Below are 24,982 nucleotides of genomic sequence, written 5' to 3' on the forward strand. Positions count from 1 at the left end.
AAGGAAGGAAGGAAGGAAGGAAGGAAGGAAGGAAGGAAGGAAGGAAGAAAATCAGTCCCTTGCCCTCAACAGGCTCAAATTCTATTGGAGGAGACATGAAAACAGATAAGTAAATATAAGATAGTTTAAAGAAGGAAAGAGTACTAGCAGCTAGATGGATCGGTCAAGCAACAAATATTTGTTAAACATTTACTATGAGCCAGGCACAAGAAACGTTTTCCAGAAGAGGCAGCACCTAAGAAAAGATCTGAGAAATATTCTAAGAGGTAGAGATAAGTACATTTGAAAGAAGAGGGGAAGCCTGTGCAAATACTCAGAGGATAGGGATGGAATGAGAATAGTGCAGAGAATAGCAAGTAGGTTCATCAAAAAAAAGAAAAGGTTATTTAATAACCTCATTATATTATTAATTTGTTATATTATTATATAATAATATATTTAATGATATTTATATATTTAATAATATTGTTAATGATATATTATATTATTAATAAATAAGCTTATTTAAGGGAAATAAGCTTGAAAAAGTAGGTTGGAGTACAACTGTAAAGGACATTTAATATCAGGGTAAAGATGTTTATATTTTGTCTCAGATGCAAGAAGAAGCATTGAAGACTTTAGTAGTGATACAGATTATTTTGGCAACTACATGGTGGATGGATTGGAGAGATGTGAATCTGAAAGCAGGGAGATGGATCAAGATGCTATTCAAGCATTTGGGAGGTGATAGGAGCTTGAATTAAGATGGCAGTCACACGAGCAAAGAAAAGGGGAATGTATGAGAGACATACAGAAATGACAGTGACTAGAAATTGGATGTGGGAGTGACTATGAATCAAGATGGCTAGAAGAATGGTGGTACCTTCAACACAAAGAGGGAAACTGTTGGGAGAGCGGGAGGAGGGAGGTATAAAATAACAAGTTCTATTTGGGATACGTTGAGTTTGAGATGTATAACTAGAGTTCACAAGAGAGATTAGAGTCATATTTAGATTTGGGAGTGACTTACATACAATAGTAATGATAACTGATGGTGTCCAAGATACACAGACAATAAATGTGTGTATATTTGTATTTATATGCACATATATACACATATGCATGTGTGTATGTGTATACACACATATATCATATATATATGCTATATATAAGATCAAAAGTCATTCCCCAGTAGATAAGTATTCAAATGATATGAACAAATAGTTCTCACAAGAAAAATGTGGAACTGCAAACTATTAATAACCATATGAAAGAATTCTCCAAATCACTAATAATAAAAGAAATGCAAAATCAAAACAAACCCGAAGTTTCATCTTACACCAAGCAAACTGTCAAAGATGACAAAAGATGGGAATAGCCCATGTTCAAGGAATTGTTGGGAAGACAAGAATACTATTCCATTACGAATAGAGCTGTGAATCAATACAACTATTTTGGAAAGCAATTTGGAATTATGTACATAAAGTGACTAAAATAACTATTTCCTTTGACCCAGAGATTCTGCTACTTAGCTACATGCACCAAAGGTCACTAATAAGAAGAAAGTCCCCGAATTTGCCAAATGTTTCATTCAAATAAAACATATCAACTACAATGAAGCAAAGGGGAAAGGGAAAAGAGGAGGAAAGGTTGAGGAGGAAAGGCTGTAAGAGGAATGCACTCTGATTCTGTCTATGCAATATTTGCTCAGAGGAGAAATAGTTGTCTCTGCCAGTCTCAATCTGGCTCTATTAAGAGGGAGTAATTTCATTATATCGGTTATAAATAAGGTGTAAGTCAGCTGTAGAAAACAGATCCACAGAAGAGAAAGAACCTTTTCTTTTATTCATGTGTTAGTGATCAAAGATAACCTTTAGAGTGAGGGTCAGTTTGGTTTGGTTTGGTTCTCACGCCCCTACCCCGGGACCTCCTATCAATGTCTTTGGGGCCTAGGGAGAGAAGCAGGCAGCAAGGCAGATAAGAAAAGTCTGTTTTATTCCGTACTTTTTGGTAAGCATCAGTCACTTGTGAATACAGAAAAACAAAAAAAGATACTAAGGTTATAACTTGAAAAGGCAGTATGGCATAGTGGATACCAGTCTCAGAGTTAAGAAGGCCTGGGTAATGGATAAGTATGTAGTATTATAAGTATACATATTTGTCTAAGTATATGATTTGTCAAAGTATATGATCAGAAGAATTGCAAATTACTAACAACTATATGAAATATTGTTACAAATGACTAATAATGAGAGAAATGTAAAACAAACAAATGAAGTTTTACCTCATGTCCAGTAAATTAGCAAATATTATGAGAGAAATATTCACAGTTTTAGAAACTACAGGAAGACACACACTAATACACTGCTGGTTGAGCTATGAATTGGTCTGACAATTATGGAAAGCAATTTGGAATTTTGTTTAAAATTGATTAAAATATCTTTTGACCCAAAGATCCCCTGCCTGGCATATACTCCAAGAAGGTCAGACACAGAAAGGTCCCATATACTGAAATATTTTTTGTGGTAACAAAGAACTGGAAATAAAGTAGATACCCATAGATCAATGGCTAAAGAATTTGTGGTAAATCCATGTACCATAATTACTGTGTCATAAGAAATGATAAATATAAAGAATTCAGAGAAGCATAGAAAGACACACAAACTGATACAGTATGAGCTATACACAAGGATAATGCCAATCTAAACAGAAAGAACAATACCATGAAAAAGAAATTATATGCTATTTAATTATAATTATCAAGCTTTGTCCTGGAGAAAAACTGAGAAAATACACCACCCTTTCTTCTTGACAGAGGAAGAAGAATATGGGCATATACTATTGGTGCGCTGGTTGGCTTTGCTGAATGTGAGGGACAGCTCACTCGGTACAGGAGAGGAGAGAGAAATATTCAGAAAATGAATATAATGTTTAAAAAAAGAAATTAAAAGAAATAAAATAAAGTTTTTTTAAAGATTTATTAAAAATCACTGTAGAGAAGAGAAAACTCAGTTGGGTTCCATTGAATAAAGGACCTGAAGGAAGAAAAATAATAAGTCATTAGGAAAATGGATAATCACAATCCTCCAGCCAATGACCAATTTAGCAATAGGAGATGAAAAGGAAGTCTAAACAAATTCACTATACCAATAGTTTATCTGTACAAGGCTTATTTCCTCCCAACCAATAGTAGTAGCAATATGGTTAGAAGTAAGTCCTACGGTGTGATAGGTATCTTGAGCTGAATGTCAAAATGGTACTTAAACTATATGGTATTTACTCATGGAAGGAAATGTCGAGGCCACAAATTATGACAACTTGCACAGTTTTGTTTTAAGCTCAATTTCACTCAGTGCCCAAGAGCTCCCAAAATAGCAGTACTCCACAGATCACCACTCCCTGCTTCCATATCACCCCTGAAACCATTACCCCAGGAGAGCAACCCCTAGGGAGAAAGGGCCCTCCATCCTTGCCACCAACAAAACCAACTGTTGACCAACTGCCACCAACATGGCTGGTAAGCCAGGATATCTAAATCAGGAAAGCACTCAGAGGGAGAGACAGGAGACAGCAAGTGACAGTTATGTTCAAACCACGCTCTTGACTACCAATCTCCCCTCTTACCCTAATGGAAGTAGCCCAATACTCCAAGCCCAAGAGTCCCAAAATAACAGCACCCCTTCTCAAGACCACCAACCCTGTTTCTAGCCTATCGCCTAAAGTCATCATCTAGGTGAACAACATTCATGGAGAAAGGGCCCACAATCTGCTCCTCCACAAATCTCCATCACCACCAACACTAACTCTTGGCCAACTGCCACTGACGGGTGGGTAAGCCCAAGAGCTCCTGGAATAACCATGCCCCAGAAACAGCCAGCTCTGCTTAAGGTCTGGTGTCCTACAGTCATTGTCCAAGGAAAGAAACTCTGTGACAGTGCAACCTACGAACTGCATCTGCAGCCACCATCTCCTCTGCAGTCGCAGTTATCAAAAATTCTGAACAGAAAGTTCTTGATGCCAAAACCTTTGCACTATCAAATATGTTTCAACATCATCTATTGATATAGTTTTTGTCTATGGAAATGACACTAAAGAGGCATTACCATCTGCTTTGCTGCTGTATAATGACTTCTGCCCTACGGCTAGAACCTATATATATTGTCTTCAGTGCTCCTTGAGAGCAGGAGCTGTCTCTGTTCTTCCATTTGCAGCCCCAGTGCTTTATATGTGACAACATGGCTGAAAAAAGCTTTCTATGTGGTAGGTACTTAATAAATCCTTTTTCATTCATTCATCCATCCATCTATCCATTCATTCACCAACACGTGACACCAAACATCTAAGTTAACTTCTACAAGGCACTGTATCTTTTTAAACTCTATCTGCCACCTCCTGAGGAGCTGCCTTCTAGGTGTAATGAACAGAGACAAATCTCTAGCCTTTTAAGATGAAGTTGCAAGCCACTCTTAATATGACAATGCATATTACTATGAGCATGTAACTATGAGAAAAAAAAGAGATAAATAAGTTGTTTATGCCTTGTGAGAGAATTTAACAGTATCTGTGGACCCTACATCTGGTAAATGCTGGAAAAAGGTATTACTGTATTGCAATGCATTGTGTATAGTGTTGTAGAATATATAGGCAAAGGAAAGGGAAGGCTTACTTAATGTTGTTGAAGATACCAATGATATCTACAAATAATTATGGGGAAGGGGGCAATGAAAATCCATGTCCACAGTAATCAAATGCTATTAAAATGCTACATTTATGTTGATTGTAATATATAGGCTTTATTCCTACTGCTACATTCATAACGTTATACCTGGTTATTTTAGAGACAAAGCATATTATGTGTAGGCACTATCCTAAATGCTGAGATTACAAGCAAAAAAAAAGGACAGATTCTATCGCTGTGCATAATGCTTGATTTGTATGATAAAATGAAAAAATGTACTAGATAAGTAAATAAGTTTGATAAATTATCACCATGCATTTTGCTCCTGCTATGCTGATAACACTGAAATATTCAGTTTGACCAGTGAGGGAATCCCACTTAAGCATCCCCCTGGGCATGGGGATTCCATCCCCAGGAGTTCATTCAGTGGACTGACTACTGTTGCTCTAATAAGCATGTTCCACAAGCACAACATGAATTGTGTCAATGAATGAATAAAGTACAGTATGGGAAATGATCAGATGTGTCATGGCCTCAAAGAGGATTCTAAGAACTAAGGTCCACAATGGCAGAGTGATGACTTTCCATTCAACTATACCAAGTAACTAACCTGTATGGCACATGGCCTTAGATCTCAACCAATTCAAAGCTCACTGTGCCTCTGTAAATAGAAGATCTGGAGTGTAGTTACTACTGTACAGTAATCTTAGCTGAGGGGGCATATAAGAAACCACCAACCCAAACATGAGAACACCTTTTAACGTCATGGGAATAGTATTGATAGCTGATCAATATTAACATGAGCTGTATATACATAAATGTGGGTATATATATGTATCTATCTTTCAAATTTGCCTAATAAAAATAAGGAGAGAGGTTCTAAGGAGAGTCTACAAGTTACTTTATATTCAAGAAATTATATAAAAGTTTACAAACCAAGTCAATGCTTAATAAATATGGAAGCTTAAGTCAAAGTTTTGAGAATAACATGATAAATTTTCCAGTTAATTTTGACTAAACTTCTATTACCATAATCCTAAATAGTCTTAGTCAAAGTTCACATTTGGTAACAAAACAATAGAACCTCTGACTTGAGTCCACCATAAGTATTTCCTATTTGGCTGCAACAGAAAGTAATGGTGCAATCCAATATGGTACTTCCATTTGAGAAAAAGTAATAATACACTGTTGTAGTATGTTCTTGCATATCACAACTTGCACAAATGCTTTTGTTGTAACTAAATCTATCTATATTAGCTCTTAATTCTCCCCAAAAAACAAATTGTACAAACATATATAACATTTCAAAAATAATGAATTACTGAACACTGTTTCTAATTGAAATCAATTCATATTAAATATACTGTGACATGAACAATATTAGTTTTTTTTAAATCTGCATACAACCAAAGGTGCACCTAGGATCTTAACCAAATATTTTAAAAATTAATCATCAAGACAACAAACATTGGCAATATGGTTCAAGTGTTATAGTTAATAAAAAGAAATCTACCTTAGTAAGTTCAGAAATCTTTTCCATAAAGAAAGAAGAAAGGTCATCTTGACCCCAGAAAAGATTTGTTCATAAGCTCAAATGATTTTTAAAAGAATAGGATGTATGGAACTGGCACAGATTTGCTTCCCCCAGGAATATCTGACATTCTGCTACCTGCTTCTTTAGCAGTTCCAGAAGACAGGAACAAATACCACCTCGGTTCAAATAAAAACTAAAATAGTAACTAAAAACAGTTACTATTTACTGCCTTCTCTGTGTACACAGAAACAAATAAGAATTTGGAAGAGTTCCATAATATGAGAAATCATTATAGGTTGTATTCACCTAGGTCTAGAAAATAAATCTAAATGTCTATGACTAGCAGATTCTAATCCCTATAATTTCACAGAAAGTTTCATAGACTAAGTTTAAAGAGTACGCACTAGAAAGTCTTGTTTTTCCCCCTTCCAATAAGAGGTTGTATAACAATTTATCAATGGTTCATCATATTCTTGAAAGGCACCTCTCTCAAAGTTGCATGTGTTTCCAGACTACTGGTATCCTCCACAGGGACAGGAAACAGAAGCATAGGAATTGTCCATCTCGGGCTGGTGCCAAGGACAGAGGGCATTAGGACAAACATAACACCTCTAGCATCAGCCTAACTGGCCATCTGCCCAGGTACAATGTCAAGGCACACCTTACTGCTCCATCATCCAGCTAGTACCCATGGTCGTCAACAAACCCTAGTGTGCCACCTCTAGCCAGCCTAAAAAGTCTGTGCTGGCATTATACTGCCCCCTCGTGGTCCCAGTAACACTTCACTAGGTGAACAGGAAACACTTGAGGAGCCCAAGACAGTGAATAAATAGTACATGTCTAATGATCAGGGCAATAAAGTCCATGTCTTCCTGAGAAAAAGTACTTTGTGTACTTTAAAGGGTATGGAGTTGCAGTCAGAAGATCGAGCTCTGAGTGTCCTCACTAACACTTAGTGGCTATTTACAACAAATAAATAAAATGCCTCCCTCAAATATAAAACGCAGATCATCACAAGTATATCATCTACCTTGACAGGGTTGTTCTGTGAAAAGCTGCTTACAAAACGCTATGTAAATATGAGCTATTCTCTAAATCTTCACCTATTGGCATCAGGCTAAAATAAGGCTATTAGGGTGCATTCTTCTATTTATACAGCTATATGTGAAAAATTGTTAACAAATCAATAACCAAAAAACTCTCAAATTTGGAAAGCTAGCCTTTCACTTCTGAAAAACAATTTCAAATTCCAACTTGATATTAGGAGATGGAAAGCTGACTATCAAATTAATGGCACTATACTGAAATCATAAAACTTTTAATTTGTTACAACTAACCCTAAAGCATGACAAACTCAATATCAGAAAAACATGACAGAGTTGCTGCAAGAGAGGGAGAGGGATGGTTATAGAAATGTGTAAGTATTGTTGACTGAAGACAACTGTACAGTGAGGCTCAAACCAGACCACTGCTTGATCATACTCTTTTGATTACGACTCACAACCTCAAAACTTACCTATTAATTTATTTCCTTTAAAAATGAAAATTTAAGGGGCAGCTAGGTGGTGCAGTGGATAGAGCACCGGCCCTAAGTCAGGAGGACTTGAGTTCAAATCTGACCTCAGACCGAACACTTGACATTTACTAGCTGTGTGACCCTGGGCAAGTCACTTAATCCCAATTGCTTTAGAAAAAAAACAAACAAAAAACAAAAAATGAAAATTCATAACCACTACTCAACAAACAAAAAACAAAAAATGAAAATTCATAACCACTACTCAACAAAGAAAACCAGGAAAGGAGAAAATACTGTGATTTGAATCACAGCAAATTTAATAATGATACATAATGAAATACAGTGAAATTAAACAATCATCTATAATGAAATTATATTTCATTTACTTATTTAATGGCATGGAAAAGTCAATTATTACTACTGAGGGCCAATCAGGCAACTTATATATTATCCATATCCCTTGCTTTTCCTCTCATTTTCCTGCCCTCTTCTTGCCTATTTTCATTGCTCATTGAAAGCCTGACCCAAATAAACAACATCAAGAACAGATAACATTCTAATTAAACAAAATTATGACTTCTTAGCAAATCTCACTAAAAGAATGTTAGAGTAAAAGGCAAAATTATAGCTAAAATCAAGTGTTTTGTCTGAATTAACTATGGATTTAAATGATCCTTATCCACCATTTCCATGTATCAACAAAAATTTGTTGTATGGTCAAGGGCAAAGAGAGAGGACAGGCTACAATCTGGCTTTTATGCAAACTAATCTAAAAGAACAAAAACAAAAACTGCGTTGCATTCTGATAATACCATGAACATAGGTTGACAGTGATGGCATCAGAGGTAGGATGTAAACTAGATCCTTTAACTCCAGAACCAGTACTCTTTCTACTGTACCATATTTTGCTTATATCCTCCCCTCCTCATCTCCAGCTGTTGAAGTCCCTCCCTTTCTTCAGAAGCCATTTCTGTTGAGACATTGTTCATGAAGTCTTCCATGAACCCCTCTATCCCCTAGGTCAGGGATTCTTAACCTGGTATCTTTGAACTTTTTTTTAACAACTATTTCAACATATTTGGTTTCCTTTTTAATTCAATCTATATATCCAGCCCTAGTCTCTCCCCTGAGCTTCAGACCCACACCATCAACTACCTATTGGACATCTCTAACTGGATTCCCCAAATATATCTCAAAATTCAACACATTCAAAACAGAACTCATTATCTTTTCCCTCTCTTTCTCCCCACCCCCCAGCCAACCCCATCATCTTCCAAACTTACTCTTTCAGTTGAAGGCACCACCATTCTTCCAGTCTGCCAGGCTCATAATCTTGGTATTACACTTGACTCCTCATTCTATATATCCAAACAGTCACCAAATCTTGCCATTTCTATCTTCAACAATATCTCTCATATTTGATTCTCTCTTTAATCACACAAACATCACCTTAGTTTCTGGCCTTCATCACCTCTTGCCTATTTTGTTGCAAAGGCCTCCTAATTGTTCCTCCTAATCCAAATTTCTCCTCACTCTAATCCATACAGCTGACAAAGAGATTTTCCTTAAGCACAGACAAGTCCAACCATGTCATTCCTCTAATCAATAAACTCCACTGGCTCCCTACTGCCTCTAGGATCAAACGATAAACCCTTTTGTTTTGCTTTTAAAGCCCTTTGCAATCTGACCCCAACCTATCTTTCCAGCCTAATTGGTCACTATTTTCCTGATTGGTCACTGATACAGTCAAACTGGCCTTCTCTTTTTCTTACACATGACACTCCATTTTCTATCACAGTAGACACTTACATGCTTGTTAATTGATTGGTATCAACTGCTACTTGTACAAGGTTTCCTGGCAAGATGCTTGAAGTATGCATAGGGCTCTCTCTAAGTCCTTGGCACGGGCCAATGTCTCTCTCTCTCTGTATATGAGTGCTTTTCTGAGCCTCCTCTTAGATATGTGTTTATATCTGTCTCTCCTTTAAAAAGCCAAATGCAATGTCTACCTAAAATGAGTGAACTCTATTTTAACTGAGGCTGCCAAACAAATACTATCTTCAATGGGACAATAAAGACCCAGGACAAGAATTCACTCCTAGTTCAGGGAGTCCACATCTTATACAGGTAAATCCATATCTTATTCAGGACACAGCAAAGAAAAAGGGGACTCCTCTAGAGCCTGTTCATGGACATGGACATTCCTGTCCATGACGGCTGCACCTATAACTAGATCAAAATATGGCAACAATCTCAGCTGACAGACTGTGGAAAGATGAGCTGAAGCTAAACACGACAAGAAAGAACCAGCTACCAGTAAACAAGTTCAAAAGTTATTAAACAGTCCTTCAACTGTTTTTTCTTTTAACGTCGATAAGTGTGAAAGGATACAGATGTTTTCTGTTTCTTTCTGTATGTGTACACACACACATAAATAACATGTAAAATGTAATCATAGAGAAAATGTGATCCAGTTCGAGTTGTCTGAAAAGGAGGTAAAAATGCAAGATTGAGAGTCAGCAGAGAGACTGGAGCAGAATAGGTAGATTTGAGAATCATCAGCATATAGATAGTAATTAAATCCATGGGAGCTGATGAGATCACCAAGTGAAATAGTACAGAGGAAGAAGAGAAGAGGATCCAGGACAAAACTCTGAGGGACATCCATGGTTAGAGAGTGTGATCTGGAAAAGGATCCAGCAAAGGAGACAGAGATTGAGCAGTGAGATAGATGGGAAGAGAGAATACAGTGGTGTCCCAAAAACCTACAGAGACAAGAGAATCAAGGAGGATATACTACTTAATGATTTTTTAATTGTTATACTGACCCAGAAAATGCAAGACAAAATGGTTATATGAATTTTATATTTAGTTGATTCATTTTCTTTTGAATAGTTGTTTATTATCTTCTTAGGCCTCCCTCACTTACTATATACAAACTCTGACCAAAGAGGCTTATTCAGAACCTTATTAAGTAAATAATTGCAGCCTCAAAACCTGTTTTGGAAGTACATACTTCCAAAAGGAAGTGTAAATACCAAAGAAACAACAATAATAAAGTAACCAATACTGCCCCCCCTACAAATACATAGGAGTTAAATGTGAGTCAAACTTAAAAACTGAGTAGCATGGAGCACTGGGAAAAAAATGTAAAAAGGAGGTAATTGATAGGATGAAATATACTTACAGCAAAGTTTAAGTATAACATTTAATGATAATTCCTATATTATTCTACTGTATACTATATTGTATACTATACTAGCATCTTTATTTTCTCATTCTGTCCAAGGAAATTCTACATAGCAACAAGTAGTTACAATAACCGCTATGCATTGGTTCTCAAAATGTGATTCATGGACTCCTAAAGGTCCCTGAGACCTTTTCAAGGGGGCCACAAGATCAAAACTATATTCATAATAATACTAAGAAATTATTTGCATATTTAAATACTCTCCCTTTTCCAAGTATTTATCTATCCACATAAGATCAGCTTTTTCTTCATATACTTCAACCAAATCAATATAACACAACTAATTGAATTCAAGAGCAGATAAAAGAATCTAAACTATCTTCTATTAAGCCAGACATTACAGAAATTTGCAAAAATGGTAAAACAGTGCTACTGTCCTCACTAATTTTTTTTTGTTTTGGAAAAATAATCTTTTTTTTTTCATAAAAAAATTAACATAATAGGTTTATTTTTTAAAGTGAATTCATTTTTAAACTTTTATAAATTTTCATTTCTAAAGTGATAAATACAGACATAAACCATATAAATAAAAGCTCTTTGGGGCCCTTAATAATTTTTAAGGTCTACAAGGGTTCGGAGACCAAAAATTTTGAAAACCATTGCTTTACAGAATCTGAATAATGGAAACATCCAAGGAAATTTTATATGTACTTCTATTTTAGGCAGAACATGCTCTGGCTCCTATATGACTCCTGATCTCCCTGAGCACTAATTTGTGGATGTTCTTTTTTTTTTTTAATTATTTATTTTACTACTAGGTCTGTATCCCAAAGAGATCATAAAAAGGGAAAAGGATCTACTTTTGCAAAAATATTTATAGCAGCTCTTTCTGTAGTGGCAAAGAATTAGAAATTGAAGGGATGCCCATCAATTGGAGAACGGCTGAACAAGTTGTGGTATATGAATGTAATGGGATACTACTGTTCCATAAGAAAAAATGAGCAGGTGGACTTCAGAAAAACCTGAAAGACTTGCATGAACTGCTGCTGAGTAAAATGAGCAGAACCAGGTGAACACTGTACACAGTAAAAGCAACATTGTGCAATGACGGACTTTGATAAACTTAGCTCTTCAAAGCAATGCAAGATCTAAGACAACTCCAAAAGACTCATGATGCAAAATGCTTTTCACATCCAGAGAAAGAACTATGGAGTCTGAATGTAGATCAACATTCACTTCCATAACTAAAAATAAATTAATTAATTATAAAAAAAAAAGGAAGAAGTCTTCATGGAAAGAAGAGTCAAATCAACAGGCATTTATTAAGTACCTACTTACTATGTGTATTGGCATTGTAGTGGGGGGAGGTATGTGCAAAGAGCAGTCTCTGCTGTTAGGGAACTCACAGTCTAACAGGAGAGAACAAAACCTACTCTGCATGGTATCTCAGTCTTTTTTGAGAGGACTTAAGAGGAACATGCAACAAGAGTTATAGTAGCCAATGAGGCTAAAAAGCACTGGGCTTTCATTTGGTGCATTTTTACTTCACATGGGGAAAATCTTGAGATTTAAGGGGTGACCGTGTGTGAGAATATAGAAGGCAAGGGCAGTGAAGAAAAGCCAGGCTCCCGTGGGAGTGGTCACCAGAATTTTTTATGCCATGTCAGGAAGAGGACAGGGTTCAATGATGATCCTTTGGAGAGGCTTCTTTGGGTCTCTGTACTCCCAGATTCAGCTCCGGTTACTACTTCTGATTGGCATGGGAGACACTTAGACACAATCTTTTCCACCAGGACATTGACTCCTGATTTAGGGTGGGAACCAATTGCTCTAAAACTGGGACTAGGGGCCTACACTGCACTCACATTAAAAAAATATATTTTTTTAATTTATGGAATAAAACAACATTTCCCTAGCATATAATAAAAAAGACAATTGCACATGAAACTACAAATGTACAACTTGCTATTCTTTTTAAAATATATAATAAAATTGTCATATACATATATATATATATATATATATACACATATACATATATAAAAGAGAATGTCTGCCTCCCACCACTTACAGCCCACCTCCTCTCTGCTAAGAGAACTGCCTTCCCTCTTAAGTCACAACTGGCAGTCGTGGGCATTCCCAAAACACATGATTCAAGGACCTAAATTGTTGAAGAGTTCTTCTAATCATGATTTCAACTAACACATTCAGAATCTATATCTCTAGTACTGATCTTCTACCTTCTTTTCATTTCCATATGAAATTATTAGCAAAATGTTCCTGTGTCCTACATGAATACCTGAAACTTAATTTGACAAAAACTAAGCTCATCATACATCTTTCTTATTTCCCAAGCTTAAAATCCTGGATCCATTCTTATTTTTTCACCTCTCTTTAGTTCCCCAAATTCCAGTCCTTCATAAAAATCCTTCTACTCTTTCCACAATCTCTGCTGAGCACAATTACCACAGTCAATGTTCTTGTTCAATCTTTCATTTCAACAGTCTCCAAACCAATTTTGTGCCTCCAGTCTCTCTTCTCCTCCCCAGAGGAATAAAGTCTATACAATTTTAACCATGTCATTTGTACTTCTTTATCTACCAGTTATTCTTCTCCTTACCTGTCCCAGATTCTCCTGCCTGGTCAAACAAATATGTATGCTGTCTACTCTTTTAACTTACACGCTCCTACCTTTTCCTTTACACATTTTCACCTACATCTGGAACCTTCGCCATTCTTTTACATTTACCAGAATACATTAAATATTTTGATTATTCTCAACAAATGTTGACTTACAAAACTTCAAAAACAATACTAGGTCCCTCAAGAAGCATATAATTTAGGTACTTAGGAAAAGACTAATTGTATGAAACAATAATCACCAAAACAAAGCTATATCGTACTGCACTTTTTGGAGTGCCCCCAAAGGGTTAGAGCTAGAGCAGCTGCTATCAGCAGAGGAAAGTCTCCTTAGCATTCACTATGCTTGAGGGGGATTTCATAGTTGGCCACAGGCCAGAATACCAAGCCAGCCACTGACCTTGACTTGGGTTAAGGGAACTTTTGGGCAGGAGACACTGAAACCAAGTAAGTAAACAGGAGGGAGGAGAAAGCAGTAGCCCTGGCCAGCAAGAGACACAAGAGCAGGGGGTGCATCAGAAGCAGATGGTAAAGGTCCTGAATGACTAGGCTTGGGGTCACGCACTGAGTGTTGAGTATACTTCAAATATAAATTACGTTCTCAGTGAACCTTGTACTACCAGTCCATCTTGGGTTCAGTATAGAGACTGGCAACCTTCCTTTCCCTCTTCCAAAGAGGGTCAAACATGTTGTGAGTCATTTGATCACATTAAACCTCACGGCTTCCCCCTGGCCTTCCCACTAGCTTTGTTCCATAGGTTAATTTTGTTTTTTAAACCAGCAAATGTGATAAAACGGTGATCAAAATAAAGTCAAAGTTACGTGTTGTGTCACAGCTAATGTTTACAAACACAGAGTGGAAAGAGAGAATTCCTTTTTCTAGAAATGATATGTTTGGTTTCGGAACAAACCTAAAGGCTTGAAACTAATTTAAAACAGTTGGAATAAAGTGGAAAATCATTATGGAGCTGACACAAACCTGGCAATGAATGTAGAACTCAGATAACCTTAGATTTAAATTTGATCTGCTAAATGAGAACCACAGACAGGGAAGGTAGGAAACCCTGGGCAATTCTACTTTCCCTTTTGACTGACTCAACAACAGGCCACACAGCTTTGAAAAGCAAGCAAGTCATGGCCCTAAAAAGAAAAATGATGAAAAAATAAAAATTAAAAAGCAAGCCATGCCTTCATGAAAGTAAAGGAAGTGAGTTGCTTGGCAAGGGAAAAGCACAACCTGAAAGGAAGATGATGGACAGCTCAGTCTTCCTACTTCCCAAGCATCACCTACTAAATTATGATCAATGACAAGCAAGGCTCAGCCCAGGTGTAACCTTCAAGTGACAGGTAAAAAAGGCCTTTCCTGAACCTCCAAGTCATCAATGTATATTTCTCTCTCTCTCTCGCCTTATTTTTACCCCCACCCCAAATCCTCGCATCCTCAGTAAACATACCCTCTCATCAGAATGTAGCTCCTTGAGGGCAGTGACTTTCATTTTTATTTTTACATCTTCAGAATTTAGCACAGTACTTTGCACAAAGAAGGCAATTAATAAGTGTTTGATTAATTTAACTGATTTTTAATTGGGAAAAGAAATAAGAGTAATGCAAGAAAAGCAAGAAAATTATGAAAATAAAGTCAACCAACTGGAAAAAGAGATCCAAAAACTTACTGAATAACTCCTTAAAAATTAAAATTGGGCAAGGAGAAACTAATGACTTCATAAGACATCAAGAAATAATAAAACAAAATCAAAAGAATGAAAAAATAGAAGAGAATGTAAAACATCTCATTAGAAAAACAACTAACCTGGAAAACATTTTGAGGAGAGATAAAATAAGAATTGTCAGACAACCTGAAAGTTATGATAAGAAAACAAAAAGTCTAGACACTATACTTCAAGAAATTATTAAGGAAAATTGCCTTGAAGTTCTACAACTAGAGGGTAAAATAGAAATTGAAAAAATCCACCACTCACTGCCTGAAAGAGATCCCAAAATGAAAACTCACAGGAACATGATAGCTAAGTTGTCCCAAGTCAAGGAGAAAATATTACAAGAAACTAGAAAGAAACTTAAATATTATGGAGCTACAGGCAGGATAACACAAGATTTAGCAGCTTCTACACCAAAAGACCAGAGGGCACGGAATACAATATTCCAAAGAGAAGGAGCTGGGTTTGCAACCAAGAATAACCTATCCAGCAAAGCTGATGGTAATTCTGCAAGAAAAAGATGATATTTCATGAACTAAAGGACTTTCCAGTATTCTTAAGGAAAAGACCATCAATTGGGAAATAATTGAATAAGTTGTGGCATATGATTGTGATGGAATACTACTGTGCTGTAAGAAATTATGAGCAATAGGGTAGCTAGGTAGGGCAGCTAGGTGGCTCAGTGGATAGAGCACCAGCCCTGGAGTCAGGAGGACCTGAGTTCAAATCCAGCCTCAGACACATAACACTTACTGTGTGACCATGGGCAAGTCACTTAAACCCATTGCCTAACGACAAAAACAAAAACAAAAACAAAAAAAAGAAATTATGAGCAGGGGGGCAACTAGATGGCACAGTGGATAGAGCACCAGCCCTGGAGTCAAGAGGACCTGAGTTCAAATCCAGCCTCAGACACTTGACACTTACTAGCTGTGTGACCCTGGGAAAGTCACTTAACCCTACTGCCTAGCAAAAAACAATCAAACAAACAAACAAAAAGAAATTATGAGCAGGTTGATTTTAGGAAAACATGGAAAGACTTCCATGAAATAATGAAAAATAAAACCAGCAGAACAAAGAGGACATTGTATACTCTAACAGCAATACTGTTTGAAGAGTAAATGTGAATGACTGAGCTATTCTGAGTTATATAAATATTCAAATAAACTACAAAGGACCTGTGAAGGAAGATGCTAGCCACTTTCAGAGAAAGAACTAATATATGGAACTATGTATTGTATAGTTTCACATATATATCCGTAGTCAAATGTTGGCCTTCTCTAGTGCAGAGTGGGGAAGGAGGAAGGGAAACAGCTTGGAACTCAAATGTAACCAAAAAATAAAAGAAATATTAAAAAAAAAGAAAAAAAATTTAACTGATTTTTTGCAGTCCATGAAATCCCATCTTACAAATGAATAGCATATACCACCAACACCTTTCCAGTTTTACAATGCAAATTCAATTCAACAAACATACACTAGGGATTTTTAAAAAGATAAACAAACAATAAAAAACAATCCACCTCCAGGAACTTATATTTAGGGTTGGGGAAGGGGCACAAGGACATAGCAAATAAGCAAAGTCAAGATAATTTGAGGATAATAACAGGGGAGGTTAGAAAATGCTTTATTGAGGAGACAGCACATGAACTGAGTAGTTTAGGAAGATAAGAATTCCAAGAGGTATACTTAAACAAGTACATTCTAAGCATGATGAACTAAATGAATGACTCCACAAAGGAAGGAGATAGGATGCTGGGTTTATGGTACAGTAAGTAGGCCAGTTTAACTAGAAAGTAGAATATATGATGGAAAGGTAGGTTGGAGCCAGATTACAGAAGCCTGAAGAGTTTGGTTTCACCCTAGAGATCCTGGGAGCCACTGCAGGTTTGGCAGCAAGGAGCAACGTGATCAGACCTGCTTGTCAGGGAGATTATTTTGGCACTTGTGTGAAGGACAGATTCGAGAGAAGAGACACTAAAAGCAGGGAGACCAATTAAGCAATTATTACAATAGTCCAGGCAAGAGGTAAAACCTTAAATAGAGCAGTAGCCCTGTAAGTAGGGAGAAAGGAGGCAAATGGGAGAGACAGCGGTAAATCAACAGGACTTTGCAACTAATAAAATTTGCAAGGTAAAGGGGTATAAAAGTTGTGATCTTTGGTTACTAGGGATGACAATTATGCCTTTCCAAAGAAGTATGAGAAGTTTAAAGAAAAAGCAGGTTTAGAGAAGATGATAAGTTCCATTTTGGACAACTTGAGTTTAAGATGTTAATGGAACTTCCAAGTGGGAATGCCTAGCAGGCAGTTGGCAATGAGATAATGGGACTGCATATATAGATTTAGGAATCATTCAATTTCATGAAATAATTTAGCAAACATTTATTATGTACCTACAATGTGCAAATTGTGCTCAGTACTAACAATGAAATGACAAAAATAAAACAGTCCCGTCAAGAAACTTAAATTTTACTTCAGGGAGTCATCTGTATGGAGATGATAAATGAACCCATGGGAAGAAATGAGATCACTAAGAATTAGAGGGGAAAAAAGAGGGTCCACTACACAGCCAAAGAAGAAACCCATATTACAGGTCAAGAGATGGATGAGGACTCAGTAAAGAAAACTGAAAAGAAGCAGTCTCACAGGTAGGAGATGAATAAGAGGGAACAGTGCCAAGTAATTGTTGACTTTCAGAGCTGAAGGGACCATAGAGGACGTTTTGTCCAACCTTTACATGAAAAAAGATAGCCCCTTGGGGGCAGCTAGGTGGCACAGTGGATAGAGCACCCGCCCTGGAGTCTGGAGGACCTGAGTTCAAATCCAGCCTCAGACACATAACACTTACTAGCTGTGTGACCCTGGGCAAGTCACTTAACCCCATTGCCTAACCAAAAGAAAAAAAAAAGAGTAAAAAAAAAGAGAAGAAGAAGAAGAAGGAAAAAAGACAGCCCCTACAACATAGCTTACAGTCATCCAGACTGTCAGGGAACATCCAGGGAACCCTGTCCCTCCTGCGCCAGAACAGAAGTCTAAAGTTTTAGAAAGTTTTTCCTTACATCCACCCTAAACTGACTTCTTTGCAACATCCACCTATTATTTCTGGTTTAGCTCTCTAAGTCAAGCAGAATGAGTTTAATCACTCTTCTAACTCATAGCTCTTCTAATATTTGAAGGCAACATCTCCCCCAAGCTTCCTCTTCTCCATGTTAAACAACCCTACCATGAATCCAAAGCCCTTTGCCTTCTTGGCTGCCCTCATCTAGGCACCCTCCAGCTTTGTCAGTATCATCTCTGCTTGACCTCTCCCATGTGCTTGTCGCATTCTAACTTTCATTACAGTTATTTCTATGTCTTATCCCTATATTCAAGTCAATAATATGTTGCTGAGCATTTAGTAAGTGCCCACTATTGACCAAGCACTGTGCTCGTACTAGGTCTACAAATAGAAAAATAAAAGTCCCTGCCCTCAAGAAGCTTAAGATCTAGCTGAGAGGTATGCATATGTAAGCATATTCAAAATAGATAAAAAAGAAATTAGGGGGAAAAATACTAGTAGTGAGGGAGAATCAGGAAAGGCTTCATGAATTTTGTGGCTCTTAAGGTAAGTCCTGAAGGAAATCGGGCATTTAAGAGGTGGATATGTAGAGGCATGAGATATAGCTAATACGAAGGCACGGAGAGAGAGAGGAGATGGAGTGTCATCAATAATGATAATTAAGAAGATCAGCTTGACTGGACTGTGCGCCATGTGTGAAGGGGAGTTATATTTAATAAAGCTGGTTGAGATCAGCCTGTGAAGTGTTTTAACTGCTAAAGAGAGGAGTTTATATTTTATCCTAGAGGTAATAAGGAGCCACTGGTGATTAGAGAGAAGGGGAGCGATATGGTCAGCTAAAACATTTTGGTGGTTACACGGAGGAATGATCAGAAAGAAGAGACACTTGAGACATGGAGACTGATGCAAGAACGTGGTCATTTTTTCTTTTTTTTATTTCTAGCACCTGACACAGTGAAATGCAGACTAAGTAGGTAATTAGCAACTGTTCATTGAATTGAATTAGCAATCAAATAGACAAGAAAGGCAGCAGAAATGAAAGAAAGAGTTAGTGGAAGTTAAAAACAAAATTCAGAACCTAAGTGACAGGCAGAATAGCAGCGCCACTAAATAAATAGGGAAGTCAATATGAAAAACATGAAGAGATCCTAAGTTGAGTTTGGAATGTTGAATTGAAGACGGGCCATCTAGAGATTTCCAGGAGGCAATTAGATTTACAGATCTGAAACTCTGGAGTAAAGCCAGAATTAGAAATACAGATTAGTTGACAGTTGAAGTTGTAGTATTAAACAAGATGGCAAAGAGAAAGTTTGAACAGGGAAAAAAAGAGGACAAAGAAAAAAGCCAATATTTAAGAGGAAGAAGAAAGTCTAAGGACCAGCAAAAAAAAAAAAAAAGATGAAAAAGAAAGAGATAATATAGGAGAATATAGTATCCCTGAAGTCAAGAGTGAGGTTTCAAAAAGATGAATGTGATCAACTCCGTCAAACGCTTCAAAAAGTTCTAGGAGAATAAGAACTGAGAACAGGTCAGTAAATTTGGCAATTAAGAAAGAGGTCATTGCCTAAAGAAAACAGTTTCAGTAGAGCAGTAGGAAAAAAAAAACTAGATTGCAAGGTTGAGGAGTGAATGTTGAGGACAGCAATGGTAAGGCTAAACTTTTCAAAAGTTTGCTGAAGGGAAAAAAGGTAGAGGGAGAAACATGAAAGGCAGAGGAAGAGAATGATGAGACAGAAGTACTTAGGGGCTAACAGGGTCTACAAAAGGCATTTTGTTTATTTGTTTTTTTCGGGATAAGGGAAACCAGAGCCTATTTGTAATTAAGGAACAAACAGAGAGGGAGTGATTAAAGATGCAAGAATTGGGAGAATTGTATGGAACAAGTTCTCTGAATAGGCAGAAGCCAGAGATACAAATGAACAGGTTGTTTTCAGAAAGGAGGAAGAAGGGGAGAAAGAATTTTTTCCAATAAAATAAGTGAAGATAGAAGGAAATTTTGAGGCATGGGGGAATGGGGAGATTCAAGGAGCTCCTATCTGATGGCTTTCATCTTTTTAGTAAGAGAAATCAACTGTAGCAAATGTGAAGGTGCAAAGATTGAACTAAGAGTCTTGAAGAAAGTGGAAAAAGTTTGGAACATCCCTTGTGAGGGAAACCACAGGAAATCCACTAGGGGTAAATAAAAGGACTACTGTTTAACATTAAAAGGGCTGTCTGAGGTTAGATAACATGAAATTATAGTCAAGACAACTGTCTATTATCATGACTCTAGTAAAAATGGTAGAGAAGAGAAAGCAGATAATTGAGTTTATTCAGAATAGGTGTATTGGAAGAACAATGGAACAAGGGAATCTAGGTTATCCAATGAATCACTGAAATGGCTGGCCTTGGTACAGGCTAATTATGGTTATTGGCACATTTGCCTAATGTCCCCTACTAGATTCTAAATTCACTAAGTGCAGAGACTTCATCTTTATATCCCTTCTTCCCCTAGCCCACAGCACAGTGTCTTGCATATGGCATGTATTCAATAAATACTTGTTAATGAAATAAAGAATGTGACCTATTCACTTTAAATCCTCTCCCATATAAAAACTCTTCTCTTAATTACTGCCAAATGTAGTTGACTTAGGAAACTATATGCCCCAAAGTGATCTTCAGTTGGAATGATTCTGGTACTGTAAACTAATAAACTTCAGGACTAGCTACAAAATAGCTAATACAAGTTGTTGGAAGAAATTAAATATGCTCTCAGGAAAAAAAAAAAACCAAAAACCTGATTGTTCCATAAATAACAGATTACCTGGCTCTATTATCTGACTGAAGTGATATACATGACAAATGTTATAAAGCATTATTGATGAACATAAAAAAAGCTATTTTCCAATTCTGCATAGAATTAGGAATACATTCCTTAAGTTACCAACTCAATTCTCAAGAATCCTGGATGGAATTAGCTGTATGTGTTCATGCAAAAGATGTGTGGAATTTAATTAATGTTTCACCAGTAAAAAGAATCCAAACATTTTTATAGCACTCCAAACTATTCAGAAAGTGGTATTTCTTAATCCAAAGTATCAATCCAAATATTTAGACTTCTTTTTGGATGAGGAATTCTTATTGTTGAGTAGCCAACATCTGACTGTGTTCTGAACTAGAATATGCAAGAGCAAGAATGTTTTAAACATAATATTTCCAACATTTTTTTTAATCAATTCAGTATTAGTGAGTCCATAAGCCTGAGATTCTACTGCCACCTAAGGATAAAAAATATATAACTACTACTAAATTAATCTTAGAAGAACACCATGAAATCTAAGCAAGATTAAAAAATAAAACATTACAGGAAGATGACAAAAAAGGGAAGCAGGGAGTAGATGTTACCAATCTCAGTATTTATCCCCCTCTAAACATAATAGCCAAAGTTAATTTTATTTTAATTAATGTTCGTTATTCTACTTTTCAGAGTCAAGTTTAATTTTTTATTTAACATCTGATGATTAATAGAGGGCACAGCTAAAGCCTGTTCAAAAATTCTTGAAATTAGGAGTCAACACAATAATTGCCTTTTCACAAATTTGCTTTATTTGAAAAAATAAAAGGAAGGAAAGAAAGAAAAAATGAGAGGCATAACAGTTTTTACACCACCATTTTATAAAATGTGTTATACAAAGGAGATGCCTTCTCCACAAGTTAATTGAAGATGAAGTAAAAACAAAGGTAAAAACGGTGCAAAGAAAAGGATTAAATTCCAAAACACACACTAGCTTTTTTTCACAAGAGACAAAATATCCTCTCTAGAAACTCCACAAAAGAAATCTGATCCGGAGGCTATATACAATGAACAATAGGTAAATACCACTCTTTGAAAAAGAAAGTTGATACTGAAGGGAAGCAGTGTCCTCATTCTATAAATTTGATACCAACTCCCTTCTGGGCCTGTTTTCACCGTCCAAGTCCAAGCTGCTCTCCAAAATTTTCTGGCCCGTACAAAGTAACTAGGCCCTTTCCTTTTCATTAAAGCCTTGAATTTTAAAATCAGTATGCCATATACTGGGTGAAGCTATAGATTTTGGGATTATCAGCTCCCTATCCTGGCATTCAGAGACTTCAACTCAGTTTCAATTTATCTTCCTGGCCTTATCTCACATTACAGCCTTTTAGGAACCCTATATTCCAGTCAAGCTGATTCACAGTTTTCTGAAATCATCCTACTTTTTGCACTTTTGTTCATGCTTACTTTCACACCTGAAATACACTCCTTTCCCACCCCTGCTGAAATCCTTCCTTCATTGCCCAGCATACTTGCCCAGTCCTTCATGAAGCATTCCCTAATCACCCAAGCCAAGTAATATTTTCCTCCTCATTCCCAGAGCACTTTCTTTAGTACTTTTCTTACAGCATGAACCACCATCTATCCTGAAAGATACTCATATTTCTTACTTCCTCTACTCGAAATCCCTCATAGCACTTTGTTACTTAATAACTTGAAACTGCACTAAGACTTTTGGGACACCCTGTATAATGTTCCAATTTATTATAATTGTATTCTAGCTCTGCCACTTACTACCTGTGACTATAAGCCAGTCATCTAAACCCTGAGTCCATTTCCTCATCTGTAAAACGTGAGATTAACCTAGATGAACTTCAAGTCTACTTTCAGCTCTAAATCTAAACCTATAATCCATTGTCGACTCCCCTACTAGATTATAAACTTCTTGAAGGCAAGAACTACAGCTGTCCTTTGGGGCATTTTCTTTTTTCAATTAATTTTTTTTCAATTGATAAGCATTTATTTTGTCTCCATGCCTCTTCTCCATACAGGGGGAAGAAAAAAAAAACCCTTGTAACAAATAAGCATAGCCAAGCAAAACAAATTCTGACATTGGCTATGTCCAAAAATGCGCATCTCATTTTACATACTGAGTCTATCACCCTCTCTGTCAGGGGGTAGGTAACCTTTTCACCACTGTGAATCTGGACTCATGGCTGGTCACTGTGTTGATCAGAGATCTTAAGTCTTTTCAAAGTCATTCCATTTTACAATGTGGTTGTTACTATGTATCAGTTCATGTCTTCCTGGATTATTCTGAAATGGCCTCTTTCATCATTTTCAGGGCACAACAGTATTCTATTACATTCATATACCATAACTTGTTCATCCATTCCCCAAATGATAAGCACTGTCTTAGTTTTCCAGTTCCTTGCCACCATGAAAAGAGCATCAGTGACTCTTTATTCACTTCTAAAATCCCAGCACCTGACATGAGTAAATGACCAAAAAAATGTTTCCTGAACTGAATTAAATAACTCATATTTATAAAGCTCTTTAAAGTTTGTGAAGCACTTTACATGTCTGGGGTGGGGAAAGGGAGACACAGGATGGGAGGAATAAGGGGAATTTGAACATTCCTGTTCAATTGATTTTTGCCTCAGCACAGTGGAGGAAATTATAGATTATAAAGGGCAAGGCAACAAAAACAATAAGAGACTAAAATCTTAGACGTATCCACATTCTATGACCCTTTTATAAAGAGAGAAGAAATTTTTTCAGTCAAGCATGATATAATTGGAGAACAGCTAGCCATTGGCTTACTGAAGGATGGGCCACATCCCTGGTAGTCCTTTAAAAAGACCCACTCTCAGGGGTAGAGCATCAGCCCTGGAGTCAGGAGGACCTGAGTTCAAATCTGGCCACAGACACATAACACTCACTAGCTGTGTGACCCTGGACAAGTCACTTAATCCCATTGCCTAGCAAAAAAAAACAAAAACAAAAACCAAAAAACCTACTCTCCAGATCTTAGGAGTATGACCTCTGTGAGTACTGAACAAAGTCTGCCCTGGCTGTTGAGAGTTGGGCTGTGGAGAATAACAAGTCCAAGCAGCCCAGCTAAGTGACCTACCCAGCAATCTACTGTGGCCAGAAGCAGTAACATGAGGATACTATGAAAAAGGAAAGGTTCTCAGGGCCCTACAGAGCCCTACAGTGCTAGTGCATGTGAGCTGCCTGGACCATATGTGTTCCTTATGTATTTGCCTCTCTACTAGAACATTCTATATACATATACATTCTATGTATGTATCCATTCTTCCCACTGACTGTATGTATAATTGTAGGACAGTATAACACACTTTTATGGGTGGAATGTTTTGTTACTATTACTCATGCAATACCATCTCAGTAAATGCGTTTGCTTTGACTTACATGTGTCCTCTGGCTGACCATTAAAGGAAAATGCATACAGTGCACAATAGTTTTAGGAGTGTGGACCACAATGTACATTAAACCTGGGGGTGGACACAAACCAAGGGCCCCAAGCTTCAAGTTGGGGGAAACAGCCCAGAAAGGACTGATGTATGTGTATATACATTACCTCATTTGATCTTCAAAATAACCCTGTGAAGTAGGTGCTATTATTAACTCCCTTTTACAAAAAGAGAAACCTAGATCCTAAGTCTCACAGGTGTTGGAGGCAGGCAAGATTTGGAGCCAGGTCTGAATTCAGGCAGAGTGGGTTATCACTGGATAAGAATTTGTTCGTACAGAAAACAAATAAATAAACTCAAACACTAAACTCTTCTAAGTTTACCTACAAGGAAAACTCCAACTGGACAGTTGCCAAGCACCTCTAGTTTTCCTAAAACTATAGAACGGTATAAGAAAACAA

The 24,982-nt window shown here is 36.9% G+C and overlaps 1 protein-coding gene across 2 annotated transcripts in view; it reads right to left on the reverse strand.

The window, feature by feature from the left end:
* Window positions 1-24,982, reverse strand: part of COMMD1 (copper metabolism domain containing 1) — a 250,030-nt gene that overhangs the window by 206,778 nt on the left and 18,270 nt on the right. The gene's annotated exons all lie outside the window — the stretch shown is intronic.

This window comes from Vombatus ursinus, unplaced genomic scaffold, assembly GCF_900497805.2.
Source record: "Vombatus ursinus unplaced genomic scaffold, bare-nosed wombat genome assembly UNPS02014778.1, whole genome shotgun sequence".
Classification (NCBI taxonomy): domain Eukaryota; kingdom Metazoa; phylum Chordata; class Mammalia; order Diprotodontia; family Vombatidae; genus Vombatus; species Vombatus ursinus.